Source organism: Canis aureus, chromosome 16, assembly GCF_053574225.1.
Source record: "Canis aureus isolate CA01 chromosome 16, VMU_Caureus_v.1.0, whole genome shotgun sequence".
Lineage (NCBI taxonomy): Eukaryota > Metazoa > Chordata > Mammalia > Carnivora > Canidae > Canis > Canis aureus.
The window spans coordinates 36,482,780-36,505,189 of NC_135626.1; the positions used below are offsets into that span (position 1 = coordinate 36,482,780).

Below are 22,410 nucleotides of genomic sequence, written 5' to 3' on the forward strand. Positions count from 1 at the left end.
GACCCAGATTTCATCCTGTCCGCTCAGGGTCCCATTCACTCCCCCTCAGTTCCACATTTTTCTTTTTCTTTTTCTTTTCTTTTCTTTTCTTTTTTCTTTTCTTTTCTCTTTTCTTTTCTTTCTTTCTTTCTTTCTTTCTTCTTTCTTTTCTTTCTTTCTTTCTTTCTTTCTTTCTTTCTTTCTTTCTTTCTTTCTTTCTTTCTTCTTTCCTTTCTTTTCTTTCCTTTCTTTTCTCTTTTTAAAGATTTTATTCATGAGAGACACACAGAGAGAGGTAGAGACACAGGCGGAGGGAAAGCAGGCCCCATGCAGGGAGGCTGATGTGGGACTCGATCCCAGGACTCCAGGATCATGCCTCCGGCCGAAGGCAGACGAGCCACCCCGGCGTCCCCACATTTTATTTCTTCCTCGAGGCGTCTCCACCCCCCCTCCACTTCACCTTCCAGGCTTCTGAACAACGTCTGGCCAGGTTCTTGGCGGGGGGGGGGGGGGGGGGGGGGGGGGGGTGGCTCCATGCGACCTTGCATGGTCTTTGGCCAGACCCTTTCTCCTCGGGACAGTACCCCGACGCCTGTGGGGTTTTGCCTTTCCTCCCTCCCCAGCCCCGAAGCCCCTCACCTTCTTGCTCCAGGTCCTGGAGGCTCTCGGGGGCTGTGAGGGGCTCGAGGGGCTCGTGGGATGCTGTTGGCCAAGGCCTGGGGCTAAGTGTGAGTTTTGTCGGTGCCGAAGGCCCCAGCCTCCTTTTGCCAGCCTGCAGACTTCTGCGGGTCTTGCTGTCTACCCAGGGCAGGTGGATGCAGTATTAAGTTTCTAACTCTTCTAGAAATGCCCCACACTGGTGTGTTTACCTTCAAACTATGGTGCCTAAGCAGTCCTTTTAAGAGTTAAGGCCATATTCAGCAACACTCCACAGATGCTTCTAACACTGGAAAGAGACTTTTTGCTAATGGGCAATATCTCCAGCTCCATTCACACTGCTTTCTGGCAAAAGTGATTTGCTTTCCTGTAACTGACCTTCCTGGAAGGACAGAGGCCTGGAATCTGTCCTTGCATAAGCGTCCCAGGAGGAAACGACTCTGAATTAAGCCTTTTGGCATCCAAGTGACATTTTTGACACATATTTAACAGATGGCCTGCTTTGGGCAGGTCAGACTTTTGGCAAGGAGTTTTTTTTTTTTTTTTTTTTTCAGTTTCTCTCAATGTAATTGGTTTTATATCTCCATTACCTTGTTATCTTGGTATAAATGCCTCCTAATCAAATATTTGGCAGTCCTTTTGGTCTCTGTTTGTAGCACTGTTTCCATTCTGGATTGCTTCTATGTAAAAGCTGTCAACGAGGTATTTCTTTTGAGGTGAAGTTTCCAAAATCCACTTTACTTATATGACCCGAGTAAATCTAAACTTTCAGAGTAGAAAAGTATTTGTAGGGTGAAGCAGCATCATCTGGGTGTCTGAGAAGAAGCAATCCAGCCTCTCTTTCTGCCATTGGTTCAATATTGGATGTTGAATGTAAAGAGAGACTCAAAGTGTGATGGTTTCTGGGAGAGAAGGAACTGTGGCAAAAAATGTAATTCTGCCCTTGTGTTTAAAAATATAAAGTGATTATTTTTATTGGTATCTGTCATTTGATGAGAGGAAACCTATTTTACCAGCTTGTTAAACTATACTTCCGTTTTGTGTGCAGCTTTAGTAGGAAATTCTTTTTTATTTTCAGAGGCTTGCAATGAAATACACTCCTTCAACATTTTTGATGTGCAGTTCTTTATTGTTCAAAACTGACACTTTGGTAAACAACTCATTTCTGTACCTGCCACCTTCCTTTAGCTTAGATTATTTTCTTGTTAGCTGACTGTTTTTAATTGAAGTCTTCAGATCTCCTTCTAAAGCAGAACCTTTGTTTGCTGACAAGTAGAGCAGGGTATGAATGGAGATTAATTGCATGTCACATACTTCTGTGTCAAACTTGCTGTGTCTTAACAATCTGTGTTGGTGCCTGGGTCTTTAGAATCTATAGAGGAGTCTGAGATTAAATTTTAAGGAGCTTCGTTGGTTAATGTATTTCTTTAAGGCCTTTTTTTTAAAGTTTGCAATTAGAATCTGAATCTGAAGGAGAGGGGGGATTCCAACCAATAATTCTATTGAAAAATGTTTGAGGACTATGTTTTTGAAAGGTTCATGTAATCATAACACATTGGTTATAGGTTTGTTTTTTTTTAATGATATATAGTCTCTGGTGTAGACCAACAGAATTATTCATTATACTACAAATAATCTGTGGATATTAGAAACCCATAATGACTTTCAATTTATTGTCTGTTGCTGTGTACTTGTCTCCCCACCACACACACTTTTTAAGGTTAACTGTTGACAATTAGAAAATATGTAGGTCCTGATCTCTATATCGTCACTCAGTGGAGAAAGTCACAGGGTGAGAGAGCTGCCACTTTAGTGCTGCCACATGGTTGTGGGGGTGGAGTTTCCACAATGAATTACTACTTTCATAAACCAAGGCATAAGCATTCGCATGGTGATTTAACGCTGGCCATCACGGCCATAACTTAAGCATTTATTTATTTATAACTACATGAACAGAAATGACAGGGGTGTTTTTTGACATAATATGTGTGCTTTTAAAAATAAAATATGCAAAGCATTATGAAAGGTTTATGCCAAAATTTTGCATAATGAAGAAAGGAACAGAAATGTTGAAGGTCTAAAATTAATTTTAAGGATAAAATTTTAAACATTTGAAAATGTTTCATTTGACCTAGAAACTCCACTTCTGGGAATCTATGTTACTGAATTTAAAGGACATGAAGTATATATGTACAAGGATCCATCTTAAATGTCCAGGAGTTGGGAAAGGCAGGGCAATGGTATGAATGAATTATCCATCTTATGGAATATTTTGCAGTCATTAAAAAGAATGTGATAGGTCTGTATGTATTGGCTTGGAAAGTGTCCATATTTTTAAGACTAATAATATATACAATCCATTTTTGTTTGAAAACAAGAAAGTGAACCAACTCCTCCCTCCCATATATTATATATATTTTTTATAAGCCTGGGAAGAAGTAAGACTATACACCTAGCTGTTAACATTGTTTCTTTGGGAGGAAAATGAGAGGATGGGGGAGGCAGACATTATTACTTTTGTTTCATACATCTTCATGTTGTTGGAACTGTGACAATGACCATGTATTATTTTTGTTAATCAGATAAACAACTAGTAGGGTTATTTAAAAGAAAAAGGTACAAAAGACAAATAGAAGCTTGGAGAGGTCATAGCGGTCTAGAGCGCTAAAGGACCATTCACCAAGGTTATGATTATGTTTTTCCCTTGTTAGCGCTGGGAGTGGAGTGTGTGGAAGTGTTTTTTTTTTTGTTTTGTTTTGTTTTGTTTTGTTTTGTTTTGTTTTGTTTTGTTTTTTAACATCTTCTTGGCTATTTGGCTAATATTAAAAGAGCAGGAGTACTTTAAGAGTAACTCAGGAAACAGCTTCCTCAGATTCTGTCAAGCTCTCTTATAGAAATAGTAACTAGTCCATATCAGCAAATAACTACCTTCCAGATAAGTAAAATAAAAGGTGTTTACTGCCTTATTGAAAGAGGAGGAAATATTCAGGTCTGTTTTCAAATTATCAGCCTTCAGATGTAGAAGCTATCTTTTTGTTTTTGTTTTGTGATAACCATACTGAAAACAAAAACAATGGAGTGCTGGCAGTTTGCATAATCTTCATTCCACAGATATAAATACAGTTTCTTTCTTGTCTTTCTAGTCTTGCTTTTGAAGTCAGAAGGACCAGAGGCAAGTATGAAGGAGGTAGGACATATATTTCTTCAGCTCACAGTATGCTGTGTGTGATGGAATGGGGCCTACTGACTTCACCTTCATAGCTAATAGGTCCCAGCTACCTCCAAAGTCCCTAAATCCTGCTGGGAATATGGAGTAAAGCCAAAACAACATCCACATCCAGGCTGCATTTAGTAGCAATTGCCATGTTAATACTAATTATTATATGCCTATGGTTACTTATTTTTATTTTATTATTTGTTTTTTTAAAAGGTTTTATTTATTTATTCACGAGAGACACAGAGAGAGGCAGAGACATAGGCAGAGGGAGAAGCAGGCTCCCCACCAGGAGCCTGATGTGGGACTTGATCCAGGACCCTGGGATCATGACCAGAACCAAAGGCAGATGCTCAACCATTGAGCTACCCAGGCATCCATGGTTACTTATTTTTAAACTTCTTTGGAAAGAAGCAGTCAATATTCCTTTCCTTCTACATTATTCTCCAGATTTGTGTTGGTCGATGCAGAGCCAGCCATAAAATCCTTTTCAATATAGTAAAATTACAACTCTGCAATTTGCAGGAGTGAGCTGCTCTGGATAACTGAGGATATTCTCCTTTAAGCACTCTTAACTTTTTATCACAAATATTTGTGATCAGTCTTTTTCTAAAATTGTATTAGGAATTTTTCTTACTTCCTCAACCAGCCAGTCTGCTTTGAACACTTTTAACTCAAGAGTTGTTACAGTGAGTATCACTTATCGTATTTGTGGAAATATATTGAGTTGTTTAGGGATAAGTCTGCCATAATTGCCCTGAGGATGCTTTGTGAATGGCAATTCTGTTTTGTTTTTTTATTTTTGTCACTTTTTTCCTACTGCGAGGCTAGGCCTATCACTTTACACCATGCTGAGTGTGTCTGTATCTGCTGGGCTACTAGAACATCAGGTAATCAAGCTTGTTGGAATTGGTATGTATAAAAGAAGACACAAAGGGCTCTCTGGATGAATACAGTACCCGGATCTTTGGGTGTGGACTTTGTGACATGCATTTTGGCTACTCAGAGTCTTTCTTACTTAAATTGTGATATAGGTAAATAGGTGATGCTACTGAAAAGTGAGACATAGCCATATTTCTTTTTCTTTTTTATGTTAAAATCTTCTCTGATTATAAAAGTATAATTGGGATCCCTGGGTGGCGCAGCGGTTTGGCGCCTGCCTTTGGCTCAGGGCGCGATCCTGGAGACCCGGGATCGAATCCCACGTCGGGCTCCCGGTGCATGGAGCCTGCTTCTCTCTCTGCCTGTGTCTCTGCCTCTCTCTCTCTCTCTCTGTGTGTGACTATCGTAAATAAAAATAAAAAATAAAAAAAAATAAAAGTATAATAATGCTCATTGTAGAAAATTTAGAAAACACACAATGATAACACAGTCACCCATAGTCAACAACTGTTAAATTTCCAAGAATTTCTTTCAGTTTTTTTTTTCTTTCAGTTTTTATTATGTGTACGTACTTAAAAGTTGGGACATATTGTGTAGATAGGTTTAAATACCGATCTTTCCACCTAGAGTCTTTCCAATTGCTAAGGTATCTTTTTTTTTTTTTTTTTCCAATTGCTAAGGTACCTTGAGCATTTTCTTAGATCATGAAAATTTTTTCTTCCTGATGATTTAGAAGTTATACGTTCAGGTTTTATTCCATTAGTAGTTTTCCTGTTAAGGCTTAAAAAAAAAAAAAAAAAACTCCACCATGTCCCTTTGATTTAGCAACATTAAGAATGAAACAGCACCTTTTGGCTCTTTCCTCCAGTGTGAAATGTCAAATTGCTGGTATAACCTGAGATTTTTTTTAAAAAATATTTTATTTATTTATGAGAGACACACACACAGAGAGGCAGAGACACAGGCAGAGGGAGAAGCAGGCTCCATGGGGGGAGAGCCTGATATGGGACTCCATCCGGGGACCCTAGGATCACGCACTGAGCAGAAGGCAGATAGATGCTTAACCCCTGAGCCACCCAGTTGTCCCTATAATCTGAGATTTTAAGTAATCTCAAACACCCACCTTGGGGCTCAAACTCACACCCGGAGATCAAGTGCTATGCTTTACTCACTGAGCCAGCTCTAACCTGAGACTTTTATTTTTTATTTTTATTTTTTTATTTTTATTTTTTAACCTGAGACTTTTAGACTCAGAGAATTGTTCATGTTTTATTATGTATATTATATTATATTATATTATAATAATTATTTCTGACATTTGTGTAATATTTTAAAATCATAGTTATAATACTGTTTTTCCCTTTTATTTGTTCATTGCTTACTTTTTGTACCATGGCTTTTTCATTCTTTTTTTTTTGGCTTTTTCATTCTTAAACTTTTAATTTTTATCTCTTAGATATTTAGACTGGATTAATATGGTAACCACTAGCCACAGGTGGCTATTTAAGCTTAAATTAAATCAAACAAAAAATTTCCTTCCTCAATTGCAATAGCTACATTTCAGCTGCCAAGTAGCCATACTGGGTCCTGGATTGGACAGTGCTTAAAGTCCTAGTAGATGATGATCTAGAATATAATGCTGAGTGAATTTCTCAAGGAGGGTTTTTTGACACTATACTTAATGATCCCCTGTGTGTCTGAGAATGTGTCTATCCAGTTTCATATAAACTTAGGTGTGGGCATAAAGTTTTTGGGTTATACTCTGCACATTCCTTCTCCTTCCTACAATTCATCCTCTATAAGTGTCCCATTATCTTCTAGTCTTCAGTTTTGTGGAGAAGTCTGATACTAGCCTGGTGTATTTCTTTTTCTTTCTTTCTTTTTTTTTTTAAAGATTTTATTTATTTATTCATGAGAGACATGGAGAGAGAGAGAGGCAGAGACACAGGCAGAGGGAGAAGCAGGCTCCACGCAGGGAGCCCGATGTGGGACTCAATCCCAGGTCTCCAGGATCAGGCCCCAGGCCGAAGGCCACCCTAAACTGCTGAGCCACCTGGGCTGCCCATGTAGCTCATTCCTTCTACCTCCTGCCTGGATGTTTATAAGATATTTTTCTTTATTCTCAGATATGTCACTAGGTAGTGTCAAGGTCTTAGATTTTTTAATAATTTTGCTTGGTTTGTAAGGAACCCTTTTGATCTATAGACTCAGGTATGTCTTTAACTTGGGAAAGTTTTCTATTATCACTACTTCTCCATTTGTTTTATTTTGTCACATTGGGTTTTATATTATGTGTGTATTGAACCCCAATCTACTCTCTCTGTTTCACCTTTTTTATTGTTTTACCTGTCACTGACTTCATTATGATTTTTAATTCAGCATTCATTTTTTTTTTAAATTCCATGTATTTTTTTCCTTTTCACTCATTGTTTCATTTTCATTACATCTGCAAAACTCTGGCTTATAGATATAATGAATTTCTGTATGTTTTTGAGAATATGAATTCGAAATTATCTATATGTTTCTGTTCTTTATTAAAAGATTTTATTTCTTTATTTGAGAGAGAGAATGAGAGAGAGAGAGAGAGAGAGAGCGTGCGTGCACGAGCAGGGGATAGGGGCAAAGGGAGTGGAAGAAGCAGACTCCCCTGCTGAGTAGGGAGCCCAATGCAAGACTTGATCACAGGGTCTGAAGGCAGATGCTTAACCGACTGAGCCTCCTAGGCACTTCTACATTTCTGTTCTTTACTAATAAATCTACTTCAGAGGGAGGCATTTTCTCTAGTTCTTCAAGATGGTCTTTTGGCTTTGAACTTTAGTGTTTTCTCATAGGTCCTGTATGGTTCTTTTTGTGTGTTCAATTTGCCTAGATTCAAATCCTGTCACTTTCTTGGTACCTGTTTGACTTTGGGTCTCAGTTTCTCATCTGTAAAATGGGAATAATAATAATAGTACCTATCTCATAGATTTTTACGTGAAGAATAAAGGAATGAATATTTGAAAAGTTACAATAGTGTCTGGCATGTATTATACATCATATAAATATTTGGTAACATTTCAAAAATTCTTTTTTTTAAATTTTATTTATTTATTTATGAGAGACACACACACAGAGAGGCAGAGACACAGGCAGAGGGAGAAACAGGCTCCACACAGGGAGCCTGACGTGGGACTCGATCCTCAGTCTCCAGGGTCACACCCTGGACTGAAGAAGGCGCTAAACCGCTGAGCCACCCAGGCTGCCCTAAAAAAGTCTTTTTTTTTTTTAAGGTGTATTTTACTTATTGAGACAGGGGGAGAGCAGGAGCAGCAGAGGGAGGGGCAGTTGTAGACGGAGAGGGAGGAGCAAGCTCTCTGCTAAGCCACCCAGGCATCCCATAAAATGGTACTCTTGTATTACTTCTCTGTTGAAAAAAAGGAAAGGTTTACTTTTCTTTGTCTTCCTTTTTGTTTTTTAAAATATGTATTTTTTGGGATGCCTGGGTGGCTCAGCGGTTGAGTGTCTGCCTTTGGCTCAGAGCATGATCCCGGAGTCCTGGAATCGAGTCCCACGTCAGGCTCCCTGCATGCAGCCTGCTTCTCCCTCTGCCTGTGTCTCTGCCTCTCTGTGTCTCTCCTGAATAAATAAATAAAATCTTAAAAAAATAAAATATGTATTTTTTAATTGATAGAAATATTTGAACTTCATTGTGGGTATAGCCTAGATGTTAGGTAGACTTCCCAGACCTTTTGAACTCTATGCATGATCTATTCCCCATGGAAGCCCAAACATTTCCTCAAAATCCTAGTATTTCTCAAGGAGCATGCATTCTCAGGATTGCTTTTCCTTCTGAGCTCTTGGTTGCCTCGAGTCGTTGCGTTGTAGGCATAAACTTGTGGCATAAACAGCCAGCTTGGGTGATTTTGTCTCTCAGGGGACTTCTGGTGATACATGGGATACGTTTTTTGTTCTCACAACTGGGGAAGATGCCACTGGCATCCAGTAGGTAGATGCCAGGAATGCTACTAAACTTCCTACAATGCATAGGACGGTCTCCACAATGAAAGAATTATACCACCTCACATGTCAGTAGTGCAAGGTTGAGAAACCTTGGTCCAGACATATCCTTTTCCTCAGTTTCCACAAAAGCCTACCCGTGTGAAGCCCCTGTGACAGTAGAAGACATCACTGGAGATTCAGGGGGTACAGGGAGAGGGAGGAGGGGTTTACATAGCAGTAATGCAAATTATTTCAATTTGAATATTAGTCATCCTGATTCCTAAACCCTTTTGCTATTCCAGTCATCAGATGGTGCCCTCTGGCCCTTCACCCTATGTGGTTCTCAGCCTTATGCCTTCTCACATGTACTTTCTCCCTTTATTGTATCTGGAGCAAAACCAAAAAAACAAAAAGAAAAAAAAACCCAACTCTGTTTCCCTTGCCATCTGAAAAGATAGTTTAGCTATTTGCTTATTGTTTAGGTTCCCCGCAACCACCTACACACAGAAAAACAAGTTATTTTTCCAAACGGTGACAGTTCTCTAAGAGGAATTCTGGTGCCAGCTATTAAGATAATAACATTTGTACCTCATTATATAAGTGTAGCACTTAAACAATTTTCAATCATTTTAAATATTGGAAAAATAAGGTAAGTTTCAAGTTTTACCATCATCTGAGAATCTTTACATATTGACATAACTATCATAGATGTAATTTTTTCACGTTATAAGCCATTACACCCTACAGAAATCCTATAATTTCTGCTACATTTATTCATATTTATTTCCCCTATGTTTCCAAGTTCATTGCTTGCTTTTCTGGTTTGTCAGTGCAGCATTTTAGGTTAGGTGATTATAACAGATGGATTTTCAAGTTTGGAGTCTTTGAGTTCCACTGTTTAAATTTTACTATCCAGCTTTTACATGGAAGATAGGACAGATGTGGGCTTGGGAACAAAGTGGTCTTAACATCCAGAGAACAAGCTTTCCTGAAGGCTGATGGGCTTGATAAAATCATTTATGAGTTACTTAAATTCTCATCTAGGGTCTCCTCCTAACATTGGTGATATTCTAATATTAGGATGTTACAGGGAAACAAGGTTTTAATTCACATAATAGAAGCTTTGCTAAAATGTGTCTGGTGGCATATAGTTGAGTTGAAATTAATTAAGGTAGTGTATCTTATAAATTAGTATGTGAAGTATGCTAGGGGTATTTAGCTAATAAAAATATCTTTTTGTCTGATTTATTTTGGTTGTTTTTATTAAATGCAATATATGTCCAGAAAAATGCTTAATCACTAATATACAGCTCAATGAATCTTCAGAAAGAGAACACATCCCCTAAACAAAAGCAAGACTTTGTCTACCAAAATTTCCAGAGACCCCCGTGTCCTTCAGTAACTACTCACACCTATAGGCAAACACATCTCTAATTTCTAACAGCAAAGTTCAAGTTTTGCTTATTCAGTCATACATAGGTCCTCATGTATCTGGCTGTTTTTGTTCAATATTATGCAGAAAATCTCTTAACTGAACTATAATAAACCTCCTTAAAATCATAGTGCCTTTAGGAGCTCCTCGGTGGCTCAGGTGGTTGAGCACCCAGCTCATGGTTTTGACTCAGGTCACGATGTCAGGGTCAGAAATTAAGCCCCCGCATTGTCCTCCATGCTCAGTATGAAGTCTGCTTGAGATTCTCTCTCTCCCTCCCTCACTCGCACTCTCTCTCTTGCTCAAATAAATATGTAAATAAAATCTTTTTAAAAAATCACAGTCTTTAAAATAATTTTCTTTTCTTTTCTTTTTTTTAAGAATTTATTTATTTATTTGGGAGACAGAATGAGTGAGAGAGAGAGAGCACACCAGCAGGAGCAGAGGAAGAGGGAGAAGCAGGCTCTCCTGCTGAGCAGGGAGCCCCAACATGAGGCCTGATCCCAGAACCCTGAGATCATGACCTGAGCCAAAGGCAGACACTTAACTGACTGAGTCACCCAGATGCCCCAATAATTTTCCTTTCTGATAACTTTTTGTGTGAGATTCTTCATCCTTTAACCCATCCATCCATTCTTCCTGCCCTCCCTTCCTTCCCTGTACTTTATTAAGGTATGATTTATACATATAAAATGCACTAATCTTAAGTGTTACAACTGGATGGTTTTAATATAGGTATACACTTGTGTGATTACACCTGGATTAAGATATAAACATTTCCAGTACCTTGGAAAGTTTCCTTTCCAGTCAATAGCCCTCCCCAGAGGCAACCACTCTTCTGACTTCTGTCATCATGGAGTAGTTTTGCTGTTCTGGAACTTCATAAATCAGTAGGATTTCTTTTGTGTCTGTCCTCAACATCATATTTTTGTGATTTATCCATGTTGTTCTGTGCATCAGTTCTATCTTATTCTTTTTGCAAAGTAGTATTCCATTGTGTGAATATTCTATAATTTGTTTATTTTTTTTGCTGATGGAATTGAGTTGTTCAGTTTTGGGCTATTAAGAATACAGCTGCTATGAACATTCTTGTATAATTTGTTTTGTGAACATAAGCACTGATTTCTCTTGGATAAATATCTAGGAATAGAATTACTAGGTCATAGGGTAGGTATATGTCTAATTTTATTAGAAACTCCAGTTTCCCGAAGCAATTGTCTTATTTTATGCTCCTGCCAGCAGTGTATGAGAGTTCTCATGGATATATTTTTATTGTGGAATGTTTACATAACATAGAAATATGTTAGGCTATTTGATTTTTTAAAAATATATTTTATTTATTCATTCATGAGAGACACACACAGAGAGAGGCAGAGACACACAGGCAGAGGGAGAAGCAGGCTCCCCGCAAGGAACCCCATGCGGGACTAGATCCCGGGACTCCAGAATCACGCCCCAGGCCGAAGGCAGGCAGTAAACCGCTGAGCCACCCAGGGATCCCCCACTACTTAATTTTTTAAAACATAGTAGTGTTGTATACTTTTCCATTTGAATCCATCTATCCATGTATATATATATAAATCGCTGCATGGTGTTTCAAATTTTATTTAACTATTTAACTAAAAAATATTTTTTTTATATTTCCACAGTGCTGTAGAGAACATATTTATAATGTGCATCTTTGTGCACATGGGCAGATATTTCTGTAGGATAAGTTTTTAGACACTCAAATGAAGATTGCAAATGTGTTAACTAGAATTTTAGTTTGGCCACTATTTAAAACTTAATCTAAAGTGCTCTCTGTGTTTTAGTTTCTGGTTTTTGTTTTGTTCTGTCTATGCTGTGAGTATACAGGTTATGTCATTTTTCTCATAGGAGGTAGAAGGAGAATTAAAAATATAAACATCACACACTTCTTGGGTCATGGGGCAGAAACAATCAGCAGGTTGAACCAAACCACAACCAGAACATGCTGATAGTTTCTCTGTTGTTTGCTGACAACTTCCTGCAAGTCATAACAAAGCTGGTGGGTATGATGTTAGCCTTGCCAATAAATTTAGCTCTTAACAAAGGGCAAAAAATATATATGCCTTAAGGATTATAAAATGCCAGATCAAAAACGTATTACCAAGTTTAAAATAAGTTTTAAACAAGCTGAAAGTCATTTTTCCCCACTAAGTTACTTTTATTTAATTGGTATGAAAATATACAAGATTTCCATGAAGGCTTCCATTATTGAGTTAGAAAAAATGAAACACTGAAATTTAGGGGTTTAATTTTAGCAAGACATTTAAGAGTGACTGCAGAAATCCAAATGATCTGATGTCTTCAGCGTACCTGTGACGGGTAATCAGGAGTTTTTGTTCATTTCTACCAGAAGCTGTCAAAGAGACTTCTAGAAGTTGGACTAGCAACCAGGCTGGTTTCTTCTGTAAAATAAGAATATGTAACTTAAAGGGAATAGTTGTGATATTTAATTTAATGTAAAAAATACCCAGATATCTTAGTAGTAAAAAATGTGACCCAAAGGATATAATTGTCTTCCAAACAAACAAAAGAGTAACCTTGTAAATGAACAAGGCCAAATATTTGGGAGAATGTCAGGAACTTTTCACCTGTCTACAAAACCTAGTGGTTTGGGGTTCATTCTGTCAAGAATCTTTTTAGCTGGGCTTAGATCCTGTAGCAGTCCTTCCCATGGGTGCAATAATCATTTTATGTCTACAGTTTTCTGCATACCCTCTGTTGCCTTCTGTTTTCTTTTCCTACTCTTGACTTGTTGGCATAGATGTAAGCTGCCTGAAAGTTGAGGGAATCAGTGTTTTAGGGAAGCTCTGAGTTATAAAAAGATGTATCTTTGCCAGAGCTGAGTTTATCTTTTAAATATGGGACTTAAAATCATCGTATATTGGGATCCCTGGGTGGTGCAGCGGTTTAGCGCCTGCCTTTGGCCCAGGGCGTGATCCTGGAGACCCGGGATCGAATCCCACGTCGGGCTCCCAGTGCATGGAGCCTGCTTCTCCCTCTGCCTGTGTCTCTGCCTCTCTCTCTCTCTCTCTTTGACTATCATAAATAAATAAAAATTTAAAAAAAATCATCGTATATTTCTTTTAGTGCAAACACTGTATATTGCTACAAAGCTACCTTCTGAAGTAATCTTTTACCACTATCCCTCTCACCTCTAACCTTTGTATTCTGCCATCTAAGTTGAAATTCTTTCAGTCTCTCCAACTGAACTGAGATCTATCACCTCAGGACCTTTGCACATGATGTTCCCATGCTTATGCCATTCTTTCCTACTTCCACCAACTCCACATTGCCCTTACCCACAACATACATACTTGGCCTGCTAATTTGGGAATTTCAGGTAAAAGGTCAGTTCTCTAAGAGTGTCCTCTGATTTACTTTCCTCCCTAGACAAGGTGCCTTACCATGGGCCTGTGCCTCTCTTACTTTTCTTATTAAAACTCACAATTCATTTTAATAGCCTATTTAAGTCTAAAATCTTTGCTAGACTGCAAACTCTTACAATAGAGTTTAGATCTATCTTACTCACTTTTTTCAGTACCTAGTATTAAGTACTCAAAAATATTTGTTGAAGGATGAAGACATTTAGGAAAAAGTGGTATTGTTGATGGTATGTTTCTGATTTTGTCTTTTCTCTTTGATGTGAAGACATTTACACCATATGGTTCATATTGCTTACTTACCAGCTGAAGGTAATGATGTGCAGACCCTGTAACATCGAGTATTATATATAGTGAGAGCTGTGGTGTCAGAGGTACCTCAGGAATGTTCTTACACAGTGTTGTTTTTCATGCTGGGTTTTGCAATTGCAGGAGCCAAAGGCATCCTATTGTGGCAGGATGTGATGTTTATAGAAGAGTTCTTGTTTGTAAAAGGTTGATTGCTTAATAGAAGACCTACAGATAGCTTGGTGAGCTTGGTTAAATATGGAAGGTGATATGTTGAGTGGCCTTTTAAAATCTCTTTCCTATTCAGTGGTGAGTGATGGTTTCTGAGCTGGGTTGCTCAGGCACCTTCAGGTCACAATCACTATAAACAGCAGCATCTTCTAAATTGAAAGACAAATGTATTATATATTGAGCTATAATTTTCTTTCCTTAATATCTTTATCCAGTTGTGATGTCAGGGTTATGATGGCTTCATAAAATGAGTAGCCAAGTGTGTATAATACTGGATATATAACCCCTCATATAGCCCTTGCTTATAACTTACTTATATTTTTCTTGTTTTACACTTGTTCATCTAATAAGATATGGGTGTAAATTTAGATCTGATTTTTAAAAATAGATGAGACAGACAGCAGAGGTTGTCTTTATGTATTTTATTCCTGAGTAGATGATACTTTCACATGAAGGAATGGGTACTTAAATTAAAATGTGAATTCCTAAAGCATTTGGAAAGGAAGCCTTTCAAAAAATAATTTGAGGTGAAACTTAAAAAGTAAACTCAAAATAAAAATATCAAGGTTTTCTTAATGATATAATTGGGGGATAATTATATCCTGTTGATGTTCTTTTAACAATTTTAGTTTATACAGATATAATTACATAGGATATTTTACTTATAAGAATATAGTAAGGAGGGTAAAAGTACAAAATGCTATATAGTTGATCTTATATAATATCAAGATGATTTATTTTATTTTCTGAATTCCTTAATTTCATGATGAATATTATGCTAAAATGGTTATACAATATTTCATTATATGGTTATACAATATTTCATTATATGGTTATACAATATTTCATTATATGGCTCTATAATATGGCCAATAACCAATGTTGAATGTAAAAACATCAGAACATTTGAGCTCTTATTTTTGTAAATGAAGATAAAAAGGTCATGTTAGCAGAGAATAAAATTGGCAAGAATGGTGGATTGCAGGTAATTGCAATTTTCTTCCTTATGTCAAGTTCTGTATCTTCCAAATTTTCTACAGTGAGAAGCAGTACTTTTTAATTTTTAAGATTTTATTTATTTATTTTTGAGCAATAGAGGGAAAGAATGCAGGTGGAGACAGAGAGAGAGAGAGAATCCCAAGCAGATGCCCCACTGACCATGGAGCCCCACTGGGGTCTCAATCCCATGACCCTAATATCATGACCTGAGCCGAAAGCAAGAGGCAGTGCTTAAACAACTGAGCCACCCAGGTGCCCCAGCAATACCTTTTTTATTAAATGGAAAGGTAAAATATGTTTCTTAAATCTGAGAAATTTCTTTTTTTTCCTCTTTCAATCTATCTGAATACTTTAATGGTTGCATGGTATTCAAATATGGATGTGTCAATTTATTTTCCTATAATTATGTTACTACATTAATATATTGGGAAGAGCAGCACAGAGTAGTGTTTAAGAGCTCAAACTGTGGAGCCAGACTGCTTAGGTTCATATCGCAGCTGAGCCACTTACTAGGTGTGTAACCTGGGAGCAAGTTTTTTTAACCTTTGTTTTCTCATTTAGAAGTTGGGACATTAGTATCTACCTCCCTATGTCATAGGGAGCCCATTGTTTCCTGAGGTGGTGTGATATGACATTTATATTTTAGAAAAATTTTGTTTTAAAGAGGTTGATCAGTTAACAGAAAACCCATCAGATAGAATGGTAAGCGGGATCCCTAGGTGGCGCAGCGGTTTGGCGCCTGCCTTTGGCCCAGGGCGCGATCCTGGAGACCCAGGATCGAATCCCACGTCGGGCTCCCGGTGCATGGAGCCTGCTTCTCCCTCTGCCTGTGTCTCTGCCTCTCTCTCTTTCTCTCTCTCTCTGTGACTATCATAAAAAAAAAAAAAAAGATAGAATGGTAAGCTTGGTTAAATGAGGGAGGTGATATATGAGGGACCTTTTAAATTCTTTCCTCTTCAATGGTGAGTAGTGTGTTCAGATCACATTCACTATGTGAATAGCATTATCTTCTGAATTGAAGGGTGAATGCATTATATACTGATCTGTAATTTTCTTCTCTTTTTTTAAAATTTTATTTTTATTTTTTATTTATTTACGATAGTCAGAGAGAGAGAGAGAGAGAGAGAGAGAGAGACAGGCAGAGGGAGAAGCAGGCTCCATGCACCGGGAGCCCGATGTGGGATTCGATTTCGGGTCTCCAGGATCGCGCCCTGGGCCAAAGGCAGGCGCCAAACCGCTGCGCCACTCAGGGATCCCTGTAATTTTCTTCTGTTAATGTCTTTACGAACTTTGGTATCAGAGTTTGCTGGTTTATAAAACAAACTGGAAAGTGTCCACCCTATTCTATTTTCTGTAAGAGTTTGTGTAAGATTGGTATTATTTCTACCTTAAATATTGGATAGCATTCACTTGTGAAATCATCTGGGCCTGACTTTTTTTTCTGAAAAGGTTTTTTAAAACCATGTATTCAATTTCTTTCATAGATACAAGGCTATTTGGATTTTGTATTCCATCTTGTATACTTTTTGGTAAATTGTGTTTTTCAAGGAATTTGTCAGTTTAATATAAGTTGTCAAATTTATTGGCAAAAAGATGTTGATAATATTCCCCTATTATTCTTTTAACTTCTTTGAGATTTTTGTAAATATCCCTTCTTTATTCCTGATATTGGTAATTTGTGTTTCCTTCTTTTCCTTTGATGGATCTTGATAAACCTGCTAGGGGTTCATCAAATTTATTGGTCTTTAAAAAGAACCAACCAATGTTTATTCTTCTTTCTAAATTGATTTCTGTCCTTATCTTTATTATTTTCTTTTTTCTATTTGGGATTTAATGTACTTTTATTTTTCTAGTTTCTTAAGGTGAAAACTTAGATCACTAATTTTAAAACTTCCTTCTTCTCTAACAGAACATTTAAAGCTATACATTTCCCTGAAGCACAGGAATCTATAAATCCTATAAATTTAGATTTGTTGTATTTTATAGTCATCCCATTTGAAATATTTAGTTTATTCAAATAAGACTATTTCTTCTTTGCTTTGTGCTATTTCAAATTCTTGATATTTTTAGATATCCCATTGTTACTAATTTCCAACTTAATTATTTTGTAGTCAAGAAACATATTCTGTAAGGTTTTAGAGTTTTGGCATTTGTTAAGACTTATTTTATGGCCCAGAATAAGGTATATTTTGATGAACATTCCTTGCACATTTAAAAAACGTATATATCATTCTATGGCTGTCAATTAGGTCAAAGTGATTGATAGTGTTGTTCAGGTTCTCTATCTCCTTAGTGATTATTTGTCTAGCTGTTCTTTTTTTTTTTTAAGATTTTATTTATTTATAGAGACAGAGAGAGAGAGAGCAGAGACATAGGCAGAGGGAGAAGCAGGTATCATACAAAGAGCCTGACGTGGGACTCGATCCAGGGTCTCCAGGATCACGCCCTGACGTGGGACTCGATCCAGGGTCTCCAGGATCACGCCCTGGGTTGCAGGTGGCGCTAAACCCCTGCGCCACCAGTGCTGCCCTGTCTAGCTGTTCTTTTAGTTTCTGAGAGAAGGTGGTAAAATCTCCACCTATGATTGTAGACATGTCTTTTCCTCACTTTAGTCCTGTAGGAGTTTGCTTAAAGTATTTTGTAGTTCTTATTATTGTGTGCATATACATCTATGATTATATCTTCCTTATGACTTGTCCCTTTTATCATAATGAAATATCCCTCTTTATCTCTGGTAATACTATCTTGAAGCTATTTTGTCTGACATTAATATAGCTGTCCTTATGCTTGCTGTTTGCTTCTATGTCACTTCCATCCTTTTATTTTCAGCCATCTGTGTCTTTGTATTTGAAGTATATTTCTTGTAGACAGCACATTATTGCATTTTTATTCAGTTAAGCATTCTCTACTTACAAAAAAAAAAAAAAAAAAAAAGTAGGCTCCATGCCCAGTGTGGAGCCAATGTAGGGCTTGAACTCAAGACCCCTCATGATCTCAATCATGTTGGCAAATGGAACTCCAATAAAAAAAAAAAAAAAAAAAAAAGACCTGAGCTGAGATCAAGATTTGGATGCTTAACTGACTGAACCACCCAGGTGCCCCAAACATTCTCTGCCTTTTAATTGGAGTGTTTAGTTCATTTATATCTAATATAACTATTGTTATGAATGGATTTAGGGTCTACCATTTATTTTTTTTAAAGATTTTATTTATTTATTCATAAGAGTTACAGAGAGAGGCAGAGACACAGGCAGAGGGAGAAGCAGGTGCCTGTGGGGAGCCCCATGCAGGACTCGATCCCAGAACTCCAGGATCATGACCTGTGCCAAAGGCAGATGCTCAACCGCTGAGCCACCCAGGCTTCCCTAGGGTCTACTGTTTATTTTTTAGTCACAGTTTTTAATTACACTTGCCTTGTTAAAAATATATCAAATGCTTTTAAGTATTCCATTTTAATTTCTCTGTTTCTTAAAAACTATACCTCTATATTTTATTTTATTAGGTTTGCTTCAGTAATTACAATATCCAAAACTTATCAGTCTACTTAGAGTTAGTATTGTACCACTAAATGGGTTTCATTTACCCACCTCCTCATCCTCTATTCTATTGTTGTTATGTATTTTACATGTACATATGTTATAAACTGCAAAATGCAGTATTTATCTGTGCTTTAAATTGCCAGCTATCTTTTGAAAAAATTAAAAGGAAGAGAAAAAAATGATAATGTTTTATATTTACCCAAATACTTAGCATTTTGGTGCTCCTGTTGATCTGAGTTTTCCACTGGTACCTGTGCCCTTCAGCTCAATGAATTTCCTTTGGATTTCTTCCAGTGCAGTTTCCTAGCAAAAAAATTTTTTTCCCATTTTTCATTATCTGAAAGATGTCTTTATTTTTTGCCTTCACATTTTGATGACTATTGCCACTGGATATAGAATTCTGGGTTGAGGGATCCCTGGGTGGCGCAGCGGTTTGGCGCCTGCCTTCGGCCCAGGGCGTGATCCTGGAGACCCGGGATCGAGTCCCGCATCTGGCTCCCTGCATGGAGCCTGCCTCCCTCTGCCTGTGTCTCTGCTTCTCTCTCTCTCTCTCTCTCTCTCTCTGTGTCTCATGAATAGATAAATAAAATCTTTATAAATAAATAAAGTATCCTCTGGCCTCCATTATTTTTGATGAAAAGTCACTCTTATTCCTATCCTATTCTCCTATATGTAATAAGTCATTTTCTCTGCCTTCCTTGAATTTTTTTTTCTTTATCTTTGGTTTTCAGCAGTATGATTATAATAAGCCTATGTTTAGTTTTCTTTATATTTATCCTATTTGACATCCACAGAGCTTGTTGAATATGTAGATTGATTTTTTTTTTTTTTTTACCAAACTTGGGAAATTTTTTGCTATTATTTCTTTTCTTTCTTTCTTTCTTTCTTTCTTTCTTTCTTTCTTTCTTTCTTTGCTTTTAGGGCATTTATTTTATACTTTGATAGTTTAAAATTTTGTGGCAGTTATTAATTGGTGATAATTTTTATTATATATTTTTTTGACTTTTTTAAAATTTATTTTTTATTGGTGTTCAATTTACCAACCTACAGAATAACCCCAGTGCCCGTCACCCATTCACTCCCACCCCCCGCCCTCCTCCCCTTCTACCACCCCTAGTTCATTTCCCAGAGTTAGCCGTCTTTACGTTCTGTCTCCCTTTCTGATATTTCCCACACATTTCTTCTCCCTTTCCTTATATTCCCTTTCACTATTATTTATATTCCCCAAATGAATGAGAACATATAATGTTTGTCCTTCTCCGACTGACTTACTTCACTCAGCATAATACCCTCCAGTTCCATCCACATTGAAGCAAATGGTGGGTATTTGTCATTTCTAATAGCTGAGTAATATTCCATTGTATACATAAACCACATCTTCTTTATCCACTCATCTTTCAATGGACACCGAGGCTCCTTCCACAGTTTGGCTATTGTGGACATTGCTGCTAGAAACATCAGGGTGTAGGTGTCCCGGCGTTTCATTGCATGTGAATCTTTGGGGTAAATCCCCAACAGTGCAATTGCTGGGTCGTAGGGCAGGTCTATTTTTAACTCTTTGAGGAACCTCCACATAGTTTTCCAGATTGGCTGCACCAGTTCACATTCCCACCAACAGTGTAAGAGGGTTCCCTTTTCTCTGCATCCTCTCCAACATTTATTGTTTCCTGCCTTGTTAATTTGCCCCATTCTCACTGGTGTGAGGTGGTATCTCATTGTGGTTTTGATTTGTATTTCCCTGATGGCAAGTGATGCAGAGCATTTTCTCATATGCATGTTGGCCATGTCTATGTCTTCCTCTGTGAGATTTCTCTTCATGTCTTTTGCCCATTTCATGTTTGGACTGTTTGTTTCTTTGGTGTTGAGTTTAATAAGTTCTTTATAGATCTTGGAAACTAGCCCTTTATCTGATATGTCATTTGCAAATATCTTCTCCCATTCTGTAGGCTGTCTTTTAGTTTTGTTGACTGTATCCTTTGCTGTGCAAAAGCTTCTTATCTTGATGAAGTCCCAATAGTTCATTTTTGCTTTTGTTTCTTTTGTCTTTGTGGATGTAACTTGCAAGAAGTTACTGTGGCCGAGTTCAAAAAGGGTGTTGCCTGTGTTCTTCTCTAGAATTTTGATGGAATCTTGTCTCACATTTAGATCTTTCATCCATTTTGAGTTTATCTTTGTGTATGGTGAAAGAGAGTGGTCTAGTTTCATTCTTCTGCATGTGGATGTCCAATTTTCCCAGCACCATTTATTGAAGAGACTGTCTTTCTTCCAATGGATAATCTTTCCTCCTTTATCGAATATTAGTGGACCATAAAGTTCAGGGTCCACTTCTGGGTTCTCTATTCTGTTCCATTGATCTATGTGTCTGTTTTTGTGCCAGTACCACACTGTCTTGATGACCACAGCTTTGTAGTACAACCTGAAATCTGGCATTGTGATGCCCCCAGATATGGTTTTCTTTTTTAAAATTCCCCTGGCTATTCGGGGTCTTTTCTGATTCCACACAAATCTTAAAATAATTTGTTCTAACTCTCTGAAGAAAGTCCATGGTATTTTGATAGGGATTGCATTAAACGTGTAAATTGCCCTGGGTAACATTGACATTTTCACAATATTAGATCTTCCAATCCATGAGCATGGAATATTTTTCCATCTCTTTGTGTCTTCCTCAATTTCTTTCAGAAGTGTTCTATAGTTTTTAGGGTATAGATCCTTTACATCTTTGGTTAGGTTTATTCCTAGGTATCTTATGCTTTTGGGTGCAATTGTAAATGGGATTGACTCCTTAATTTCTCTTTCTTCAGTTTCATTGTTAGTGTATAGAAATGCCACTGATTTCTGGGCATTGATTTTGTATCCTGCCACGCTACCAAATTGCTGTATGAGTTCTAGCAATCTTGGGGTGGAGACTTTTGGGTTTTCTATGTAGAGTATCATGTCATCGGTGAAGAGGGAGAGTTTGACTTCTTCTTTGCCAGTTTGAATGCCTTTAATGTCTTTTTGTTGTCTGATTGCTGCGGCTAGGACTTCCAGTACTATGTTGAATAGCAGTGGTGAGAGTGGACATCCCTGTCTTGTTCCTGATCTTAGGGGAAAGGCTCCCAGCGCTTCCCCATTGAGAATGATATTTGCTGTGGGCTTTTCGTAGATGGCTTTTAAGATGTTGAGGAATGTTCCCTCTATCCCTACACTTTGAAGAGTTTTGATCAGAAATGGATGCTGTATTTTGTCAAATGCTTTCTCTGCATCTAATGAGAGGATCATATGGTTCTTGGTTTTTCTCTTGCTGATATGATGAATCACATTGATTGTTTTACGGGTGTTGAACCAGCCTTGTGTCCCAGGGATAAATCCTACTTGGTCATGGTGAATAATTTTCTTAATGTACTGTTGGATCCTATTGGCCAGTATCTTGTTGAGAATTTTTGCATCCATGTTCATCAGGGATATTGGTCTGTAATTCTCCTTTTTGGTGGGGTCTTTGTCTGGTTTTGGAATTAAGGTGATGCTGGCCTCATAGAACGAATTTTTAGTACTTCATCTCTTTCTATCTTTCCAAACAGCTTTAGGAGAATAGGTATGGTTTCTTCTTTAAACGTTTGATAGAATTCCCCTGGGAAGCCATCTGGCCCTGGACTCTTGTGTCTTGGGAGGTTTTTGATGACTGCTTCAATTTCCTCCCTGGTTATTGGCCTGTTAAGGTTTTCTATTTCTTCCTGTTCCAGTTTTGGTAGTTTGTGGCTCTCCAGGAATGCGTCCATTTCTTCTAGATTGCCTAATTTATTGGCATATAGCTGTTCATAATAT

At 37.6% G+C, this 22,410-nt stretch overlaps 1 protein-coding gene across 2 annotated transcripts in view; it reads left to right on the forward strand.

Moving 5' to 3' along the window:
- The window catches only part of SKAP1 (src kinase associated phosphoprotein 1), a 286,257-nt gene that overhangs the window by 382 nt on the left and 263,465 nt on the right, over nt 1-22,410 (forward strand). The gene's annotated exons all lie outside the window — the stretch shown is intronic.